This window comes from Amblyomma mixtum, unplaced genomic scaffold, assembly GCF_055824585.1.
Source record: "Amblyomma mixtum isolate Tamu unplaced genomic scaffold, ASM5582458v1 scaffold_108, whole genome shotgun sequence".
NCBI classification, from domain to species: Eukaryota; Metazoa; Arthropoda; class Arachnida; order Ixodida; family Ixodidae; genus Amblyomma; species Amblyomma mixtum.
Genome location: NW_028317638.1, coordinates 42,501 through 52,635, shown reverse-complemented (window position 1 = coordinate 52,635; position 10,135 = coordinate 42,501). Strand labels below are relative to the sequence as shown.

The 10,135-nt window shown below is 60.1% G+C and overlaps 2 non-coding genes and 1 pseudogene across 2 annotated transcripts; all 3 read left to right on the top strand.

The window, feature by feature from the left end:
• The first annotated feature begins 4,915 nt into the window (after positions 1-4,915).
• LOC149324946 (small subunit ribosomal RNA) lies at positions 4,916-6,730 on the top strand. Its single transcript, XR_016286624.1, has one exon. It is a non-coding gene; the product is annotated as a small subunit ribosomal RNA (ribosomal RNA).
• Positions 6,731-8,505: 1,775 nt separating this feature from the next.
• Positions 8,506-8,658, top strand: LOC149324945 (5.8S ribosomal RNA). Its single transcript, XR_016286627.1, has one exon. It is a non-coding gene; the product is annotated as a 5.8S ribosomal RNA (ribosomal RNA).
• Positions 8,659-9,647: 989 nt separating this feature from the next.
• Positions 9,648-10,135, top strand: part of LOC149324944 (large subunit ribosomal RNA) — a 4,182-nt pseudogene continuing 3,694 nt past the window's right edge.

Sequence of the window (10,135 nt, the reverse complement as noted above, 5' to 3'; positions counted from 1 at the left end):
TGAGAAAGGCGAACATTTTGAGACCTTTCCCGTCCCTTTCGCGCAACGCAAGTGAGAGTTACGCTCGTTTGAAGCTCGCCTAGGCAGACGCGGTCCCGCCTAGGCAGACGCGGTAAATGGTCTTCGAATTTTTAAAGGCACTTTGAACTGGCGGAGCGCGACGAAATTTACGCCACGGTTCGGCCGCGCCGGCGCGCATCTTGTGCAGTTATCGCGGACTCGCTGCTTGCACTGTAGCCGGAGCAGCACGTGATTGACCAGGCTCGCAAGGGGCCGCCTTTTCTAATCTTCGCGGCCGTTCCCGTGGGCGAATCCGCTCCATTTTTAGATCCGCGTGTGGGGCCGAGAAAGGCGAACATTTTGAGACCTTTCCCGTCCCTTTCGCGCAACGCAAGTGAGAGTTACGCTCGTTTGAAGCTCGCCTAGGCAGACGCGGTCCCGCCTAGGCAGACGCGGTTGCCTCCCCGGCGGACGCGGTAAATGGTCTTCGAATTTTTAAAGGCACTTTGAACTGGCGGAGCGCGACGAAATTTACGCCACGGTTCGGCCGCGCCGGCGCGCATCTTGTGCAGTTATCGCGGACTCGCTGCTTGCACTGTAGCCGGAGCAGCACGTGATTGACCAGGCTCGCAAGGGGCCGCCTTTTCTAATCTTCGCGGCCGTTCCCGTGGGCGAATCCGCTCCATTTTTAGATCCGCGTGTGGGGCTGAGAAAGGCGAACATTTTGAGGCCTTTCCCGTCCCTTTCGCGCAACGCAAGTGAGAGTTACGCTCGTTTGAAGCTCGCCTAGGCAGACGCGGTCCCGCCTAGGCAGACGCGGTAAATGGTCTTCGAATTTTTAAAGGCACTTTGAACTGGCGGAGCGCGACGAAATTTACGCCACGGTTCGGCCGCGCCGGCGCGCATCTTGTGCTGTCATCGCGGACTCGCTGCTTGCACTGTAGCCGGAGCAGCGGGTGATTGACCAGGCTCGCAAGGGGCCGCCTTTTCTAATCTTCGCGGCCGCTCCCGTGGGCGAATCCGCTCCATTTTTAGTTCCGCGCGTTGGGCTGAGAAAGGCGAACATTTTGAGACCTTTCTCGTCCCTTTCGCGCAACGCAAGTGAGAGTTACGCTCGTTTGAAGCTCGCCTAGGCAGACGCGGTCCCGCCTAGGCAGACGCGGTTGCCTCCCCGGCGGACGCGGTAAACGGTCTTCGAATTTTTAAAGGCACTTTGAACTGGCGGAGCGCGACGAAATTTACGCCACGGTTCGGCCGCGCCGGCGCGCATCTTGTGCAGTCATCGCCGACTCGCTGCTTCCACTGCAGCCGGAGCAGCGGGCGATTGACCAGGCTCGCAAGGGGCCGCCTTTTCTAATCTTCGCGGCTGTTCCCGTGGGTGCAGCCGCTCCATTTTTAGATCCGCGTGTGGGGCTGAGAAAGGCGAACATTTTGAGACCTTTCCCGTCCCTTTCGCCCAACGCAAGTGAGAGTTACGCTCGTTTGAAGCTCGCCTAGGCAGACGCGGTCCCGCCTAGGCAGACGCGGTTGCCTCCCCGGCGGACGCGGTAAACGGTCTTCGAGTTTTTAAAGGCACTTTGAACTGGCGGAGCGCGACCAAATTTACGCCACGGTTCGGCCGCGCCGGCGCGCATCTTGTGCAGTCATCGCCGACCCGCTGCTTGCACTGTAGCCGGAGCAGCGGGCGATTGAGCAGTCTCGCAAGGGGCCGCCTTTTCTAATCTTCGCGGCCGTTCCCTTGGGCGAATCCGCTCCATTTTTAGATCCGCGTGTGGGGCTGAGAAAGGCGAACATTTTGAGACCTTTCCCGTCCCTTTCGCCCAACGCAAGTGAGAGTTACGCTCGTTTGAAGCTCGCCTAGGCAGACGCGGTCCCGCCTAGGCAGACGCGGTTGCCTCCCCGGCGGACGCGGTAAACGGTCTTCGAGTTTTTAAAGGCACTTTGAACTGGCGGAGCGCGACCAAATTTACGCCACGGTTCGGCCGCGCCGGCGCGCATCTTGTGCAGTCATCGCCGACCCGCTGCGTCCACTGCAGCCGGAGCAGCGGGCGATTGACCAGTATCGCAAGGGGCCGCCTTTTCGAATTCTCGCGGCCGTTGCCTTGAGCGCAGCCGCTCAATTTCTAGTTGCGCGCGTTGGGCTGAGAAAGGCGAACATTTTGAGACCTTTCCCGTCCGTTTCGCGCAACGCAAGTGAGAGTTACGCTCGTTTGAAGCTCGCCTAGGCAGACGCGGTCCCGCCTAGGCAGACGCGGTAAATTGTCTTCGAATTTTTAAAGGCACTTTGAACTGGCGGAGCGCGACGAAATTTACGCCACGGTTCGGCCGCGCCGGCGCGCATCTTGTGCAGTTATCGCGGACTCGCTGCTTGCACTGTAGCCGGAGCAGCAGGTGATTGACCAGGCTCGCAAGGGGCCGCCTTTTCTAATCTTCGCGGCCGTTCCCGTGGACGAATCCGCTCCATTTTTAGATCCGCGTGTGGGGCTGAGAAAGGCGAGCATTTTGAGACCTTTCTCGTCCCTTTCGCGCAACGCAAGTGAGAGTTACGCTCGTTTGAAGCTCGCCTAGGCAGACGCGGTCCCGCCTAGGCAGACGCGGTTGCCTCCCCGGCGGACGCGGTAAACGGTTTTCGAATATTTAAAGGCACTTTCACCTGGCGGAACGAGACGAAATTTACGCCACGTGTCGGCCGCGCTGCCGCCCATCTTGTGCAGTCGTCCTCGACCCGCTGCTTCCACTGTAGCCGGAGCAGCGGGTGATTGACCAGGTTCGCAAGGGGCCGCCTTTTCGAATGTTCACGGCCGTTCCCGTGGGCGCAGCCGCTCAATTTTTAGTTCCGCGTGTGGGGCTGAGAAAGGCGAATATTTTGAGACCTTTCCCGTCCCTTTCGCGCAACGGAAGGCAGAGTTACGTTCGTTTGAAGCCCGCTCCGGTAGACGCGCTTATGACCCGCGGGGGTCTGGGTACTTATCGCTGCATATATAAGGGGGCATACCGCCTAGGCAGACGCGAAACAGTAAAGCGTCCGCTTTGTCAGCAAAGTCCGAAACGGACCTCTCGACGCCCGGGAGGTGAATTCGGGCTTTAGGCGGCCTCGGCAGATGTGATTTTCATGAGTTTGTGCATTATTTATGCGAGTTTTGCGGCGAACGCGCCTCGAGTACGGCGGCTCGCCCGACGGCTATGTCCACGAGTACGGCTCGTGCGGGGCGCCGCGGAAGCGCGGTTGTGCGATGCCGCAGCAAAGCGCGCACGATTTGAGTGGCTTTTGCGGCGAACGCTCCTCGAGTACGGCGGTTCGCCCGATGACAATGTCCACGAGTACGGCTCGTGCGGGGCGCCGCGGAAGTGCTTTTTTGCGATGCCGCAGCAAAGCGCGCTCGATTTGAGGGGCTCTTGCCGCCAACGCGCCTCGAGTACGGCGGTTGGCCCGATGACAATGTCCACGAGTACGGCTCGTGCGGGGCGCCGGGGAAGCGCTTTTGTGCGATGCCGCAGGAAAGCGCGCACGTTTTGAGCGGCTCTTGCGGCGAACGCGCCTCGAGTACGGCGGTTCGCCCGACGGCTATGTCCACGAGTACGGCTCGTGCGGGGCGCCGGGGCAGCGCTTTCGTGCGATGCCGCAGGAAAGCGTGCACGATTTGAGCGGCTCTTGCGGCGAACGCGCCTCGAGTACGGCGGTTCGCCCGATGACCATGTCCACGAGTACGGCTCGTGCGGGGCGCCGGGGCAGCGCTTTCGTGCGATGCCGCAGGAAAGCGCGCACGATTTGAGCGGCTCTTGCGGCGAACGCGCCTCGAGTACGGCGGTTCGCCCGATGACCATGTCCACGAGTACGGCTCGTGCGGGGCGCCGGGGCAGCGCTTTCGTGCGATGCCGCAGGAAAGCGCGCACGATTTGAGCGGCTCTTGCGGCGAACGCGCCTCGAGTACGGCGCTTCGCCCGACGGCTATGTCCACGAGTACGGCTCGTGCGGGGCGCCGGGGATGCGCTTTTGTGCGATGCCGCAGCAAAGCGCGCACGATTTGTGGGGGTCTTGCCGCCAACGCGCCTCGAGTACGGCGGTTCGCCCGATGACAATGTCCACGAGTACGGCTCGTGCGGGGCGCCGGGGCAGCGCTTTCGTGCGATGCCGCAGGAAAGCGCGCACGATTTGAGCGGCTCTTGCGGCGAACGCGCCTCGAGTACGGCGGTTCGCCCGACGGCTATGTCCACGAGTACGGCTCGTGCGGGGCGCCGCGGAAGCGCGGCGTTGTGATGCCGCGGCAAAGCGCGCACGATTTGTGCGGCCCTTGCGGCGAAAGTGGCACGAGTACGGCGATTTACTCACCCACGGAGGTCTGGGTACTTATCGCTGCTATTATATGGGGGTCCCAGTGGAGCAGTCGGCGGCGCGCGCCCGCGTGTGCGCGCCGTGACCGGGTCTGATATGCGGCCTCGTGCCCAGCGTGTCCCCGTCCCTCGGACCCCACGGCATTCGTCTGCAGCCTCATCCGCGTCTGCGATAGGGGCTGGTTGTCGGACGACGCTGTTTCCACGTTTTACGAGGTGTGTTCCGTGCTACCCGGACTCGATTCCGTGCGAGCGCGCCGAAGACGCGGGCGTGTCCCGTCGTCTGGCGGCTTGGCCGTCTCGGCTACGCAGCAAGCGCCGTCCAGTTGCCTAATGCTGCGGCCCTAGAGGCCGATGTGCGCACTGGTGGGCGCGTTACAAATGCTTTGCCTAAAGGCACACGTGCTCTCTTGCCGCGTGGCGATTGCCGTACCTACGGGTCGGATGCCGCAGCGAGCTCGAACGATGCACGGGCAGCGCAAGCTGCCGCGAAAAAGATGCGTCGCGCGCTGGGGGTTTATGGCGGCCCTATCGGCGGCGACGAGGCACCCTTCTGGGGCGAAAAGGGAATGCCTATGCATCATACCTGGTTGATCCTGCCAGTAATCATATGCTTGTCTCAAAGATTAAGCCATGCATGTCTAAGTACATGCCGAAATAAGGCGAAACCGCGAATGGCTCATTAAATCAGTTATGGTTCCTTAGATCGTTTCTTTCTACTTGGACAACTGTGGCAATTCTAGAGCTAATACATGCATTGAGCCTGAAGGCCTTTGGCTGACGGGCGCTTTTATTAGACCAAGACCCATCGGGCTCTGCCCGTACTCTGTGGTGACTCTGGATAACTTTGTGCTGATCGCATGGCCATGAGCCGGCGACGTTTCTTTCAAGTGTCTGCCTTATCAACTTTCGATGGTAGGTTACTTGCCTACCATGGTTGTTACGGGTAACGGAGAATCAGGGTTCGATTCCGGAGAGGGAGCCTGAGAAACGGCTACCACATCCAAGGAAGGCAGCAGGCGCGCAAATTACCCACTCCCGGCACGGGGAGGTAGTGACGAAAAATAACAATACGGGACTCTTTTGAGGCCCCGTAATTGAAATGAGTACACTCTAAATCCTTTAACGAGGATCAATTGGAGGGCAAGTCTGGTGCCAGCAGCCGCGGTAATTCCAGCTCCAATAGCGTATACTAAAGCTGCTGCGGTTAAAAAGCTCGTAGTTGGATCTCAGTTCCAGACGAGTAGTGCATCTACCCGATGCGACGGCTCGGACTGAACATCATGCCGGTCCTCTCTTGGTGCCCTTCATTGGTGCGTCTCGAGGTGGCCTGCGCTTTTACTTTGAAAAAATTAGAGTGCTCAACGCAGGCGAGTCGCCTGAATAAACTTGCATGGAATAATAGAACAAGACCCCGTTTCTGTTCTGTTGGTTTTTGGAATACGGGGTAATGATTAAGAGGGACAGACGGGGGCATTCGTATTGCGGCGCTAGAGGTGAAATTCTTGGACCGTCGCAAGACGAACTACTGCGAAAGCATTTGCCAAGAATGTTTTCTTTGATCAAGAACGAAAGTCAGAGGTTCGAAGGCGATCAGATACCGCCCTAGTTCTGACCATAAACGATGCCAACCAGCGATCCGCCTGAGTTACTCAAATGACTCGGCGGGCAGCTTCCGGGAAACCAAAGTATTTGGGTTCCGGGGGAAGTATGGTTGCAAAGCTGAAACTTAAAGGAATTGACGGAAGGGCACCACCAGGAGTGGAGCCTGCGGCTTAATTTGACTCAACACGGGAAAACTTACCCGGCCCGGACACTGGGAGGATTGACAGATTGAGAGCTCTTTCTTGATTCGGTGGATGGTGGTGCATGGCCGTTCTTAGTTGGTGGAGCGATTTGTCTGGTTAATTCCGATAACGAACGAGACTCTAGCCTATTAAATAGGTGCGGGGTTCCCAGCACCTTACAACCTTCTTAGAGGGACAAGCGGCTCCTAGCCGCACGAAACAGAGCAATAACAGGTCTGTGATGCCCTTAGATGTCCGGGGCCGCACGCGCGCTACACTGAAGGAAGCAGCGTGTCTTTATCCCTGTCTGAAAAGACTGGGTAACCCGTGGAACTTCTTTCGTGATTGGGATAGGGGCTTGCAATTGTTCCCCTTGAACGAGGAATTCCCAGTAAGCGCGAGTCATAAGCTCGCGTTGATTACGTCCCTGCCCTTTGTACACACCGCCCGTCGCTACTACCGATTGAATGATTTAGTGAGGTCTTCGGACCGATGTCCGGCGCGGCCTTTCGGTTGCGCCGGTCTGTTGGAAAGATGACCAAACTTGATCATTTAGAGGAAGTAAAAGTCGTAACAAGGTTTCCGTAGGTGAACCTGCGGAAGGATCATTACCGGATTGTGCTTGTCACACCCGGCGCCGCCCCCACTTATAAGCGGGGGAAGGCCTCAACCGCGGAGTTGCGAGATTCTGAAGCCGCTTCTCTGCACAAACTGTTGCGCCCAGCGGAGCTCCGTCACCAAGGGAAAGTCGGACGGGCTGTATCCGCAGGTTTGAACGGCGTAACGCACCACTCATGGTGGGCTTTCGGTTGTCGACAACCGTCGAAGAGGCGCAAACAGAGCCGGTAGGCAGGCCGAGGGAAAGGCCTGCCCGCTGCCAAGGGAACGGCGGCGGCTGCTGCGAAGTACGAAAGGAAACGCTGCTCGCTGGCTTTGTCGTGTTGCGACCACGAGTCGGTAGGCGGGCCGAGGGAAAGGCCTGCCCGCTGCCAAGGGAACGGCGGCGGCTGCTGCGAAGTACGAAAGGAAACGCTGCTCGCTGGCTTTGTCGTGTTGCGACCACGAGTCGGTAGGCGGGCCGAGGGAAAGGCCTGCCCGCTGCCAAGGGAACGGCGGCGGCTGCTGCGAAGTACGAAAGGAAACGCTGCTCGCTGGCTTTGTCGTGTTGCGACCACGAGTCGGTAGGCGGGCCGAGGGAAAGGCCTGCCCGCTGCCAAGGGAACGGCGGCGGCTGCTGCGAAGTACGAGAGGAACCGCGGCTCGCTGGCTTTGTCGTGTTGCGACCACCAGTCGGTAGGCGGGCCGAGGGAAAGGCCTGCCCGCTGCCAAGGGAACGGCGGCGGCTGCTGCGAAGTACGAGAGGAACCGCGGCTCGCTGGCTGGGAAACTGCGCTTCTGCGCGACGCGCACGCGGCGGGACGCGCGCGGCCCAGGGAACGGCCGCGCGCGAAAGGTCTCGCACTGCGGGCGCGGAGTCTGACGCCGCGCCGACGGCGCGAAAGGAGGCACCGGGACCGAAAAGGACGAGGGATTATAATCCCGCACTTTGAACGCATTCGCGGCAGCCGGGTTCTCTTGCTGCTTCGTCCTTCCCAGCCTTCGAGTAGTCTGTCGGTGCGCTACCGAAACGCCGTCCATGGCACTGTGGCCGGTGGGCTCCTATTGCGGGAGTAGACTGATGAACGTCCGCTTTGCGGCTTGTTCCAAGTACGCGCTGCGTAGCCACGGCTAGGCGGTGCCTGTCTCCTTGCGAAGCAATGATGTGGCGAAATGGTCGAGTAGGGAGCAGCACGATGGCGCACCCGGGGGCGACCGGACCGGGGGGCGTTGGGAAAACCCCCTCCCCTACAAAAGGGTGCAGCAGCGGTAGGCGGTGATGACTCGCCTTGAAAGATGTGAACAGCAGTTGAGTGTGAACAGCAACAAAAAAAACCGCTGCTGGAGTCCGGGGGTAGCGTCGCTGCAGATCGCAGAAAGGTGCGTGAGGACGGTGGCACAGAGCTCCAAGAATGTATATTTCTAGCAAACGCCGGTGCTTCGAGGTGTTCTGCGGTCAGGCCCGTGCGGGCGGAGCGGGCGTGCCCAAGAAGGCACAAGAAGACCCACCTCTGATGAAGACCGGAATTGGAGCGTCACGCGTCGGCTCAGCACTTCTGCCTTAGTGGTTGCCAAATGCCTCGTCATCCTATTAGTGACGCGCAAGCCATTATCGCACAAAAGCTTCGAGAGACTTTGCTCGCTTTGGCTTTGAGGCACGCGCAGCATGCCGAACGGACGGCTGCGAGGCGCGAAAGACGTCGGTCGAAACTGCGACTGGAGACCAGGGGAAAAGCCCGGTGCCTAAAACCCTGGTTGTACTGTACGGATTTGAACAAACCAAACGCACGACTCTAAGCGGTGGATCACTCGGTTCTCGGGTCGATGAAGAACGCAGCCAGCTGCGAGACTTGGTGTGAATTGCAGGACACACTGAGCACTGATTCTTCGAACGCACATTGCGCCCTTGGGTCTTCCCTTGGGTTCGTCTGTCTGAGGGTCGGATCATATATCAAGAGAGGCGCCGGCGCCCGGGGATGGCGCGGCCGGCGACTCGTTTTGACCGTGTCGGCAAAGAGGACGGCTCTGTACGGAACGCCGAAGATCCCTCGAAAGACTTTGCGAATGAGGAGGAGAGCGGGTCGAACCCTTCAGCCGCGCGCAAAGCGGCAGAGTCGGGTCGCCCTGCGCTGACGTAACGCGGGCCGGCGGCTGCTAGCCGTAGAGCGTCACGCCTCAGAAAGCGACCGCCGCAGGAAGGGATTACCTGCAGGGAAAGAGCGGTCCGACGGGAGACGAGGCTGTTTGGACGGGCGGCGAAGCGCTGCCTGCTGGCCCGCGGAGAAGTAGCCGAACTGCTGCGAGAAGCGCAGAGACGGGAACGCCCTGTTCCGGGCACGCCCGCGCGAGAAAAAGGGATACCTCGCGCGGGGTGCAGGGAGGTGACGGGCGCGAGCGCGGTGTGCGCAGCACAGTTCGGCAAAGCGCAGAGGCGCGCCGTGTGCGCGGCAACGAAGGGGTCCCCCGGACCCTGTGCGGAAAGGGACCGCCTCCTCGAGTGGGCGCGAAGTCGAGTACGGGTCGAACGGACGCGATCTCGTTGCGAGCGCAGTCCGCCGTCGGTCTAAGTGCTTCGCAGTCTCTGCCCCGAGAAAAACTGGGCCACTCCAGTTGGGGCGGGGGCGACGCAAAACTCTGACGATGCCCCTACGCCAGGCCGAGGTCGTTCTCTCGAGGGAAAGAGAGGCGGCAGGGAATTTATTCGGCCGCGGCGGTCGGGGGTTCACACTCTCTGCGTTCAGTGTTCCGCGCGCAACCGAATGCGCGCCGTCCCGAGCGCCGGTCAGAGGTGCCTTCCAGTCTCGCTCGCAGTCGCCGAGGGTGCTGCCGACTGAGAGCGGGGAATGGGCGGAAGGTGCCGGCCGGAGACGAGGGAAGGACGCGCGCGCGCGACCGCGCCGGAATCGAACGCGAGAAAATGCATATCTGTGTCGACCTCAGATCAGGCGAGACAACCCGCTGAATTTAAGCATATCACTAAGCGGAGGAAAAGAAACCAACAGGGATTCCCCGAGTAGCTGCGAGCGAAACGGGACCTAGCCCAGCACCGAATCCCCCGTCCTTGCAGGCGGTCGGGAAATGTGGTGTATGGGAGGCAACGTTCCCGGGAGTTTGCGACGGTGCAAGTCCCCCTGACAGGGGCTTGTCCCAGAGTGGGTGCCAGGCCCGTCTCCGCCGTTGCGCGCCCGGGACGAAGCCTCCCGTGAGTCGGGTTGCTTGAGAGTGCAGCCCTAAGTGGGTGGTAAACTCCATCTAAGGCTAAATACGACCGAGAGACCGATAGTCAACAAGTACCGTGAGGGAAAGTTGAAAAGAACTTTGAAGAGAGAGTTCAAGAGTACGTGAAACCGCTTAGAGTAAAACGGGTGGGCCCTCGAAGCTCGAAAGCGGTGGGATTCAGTCTCCGGACGACTGCCGAG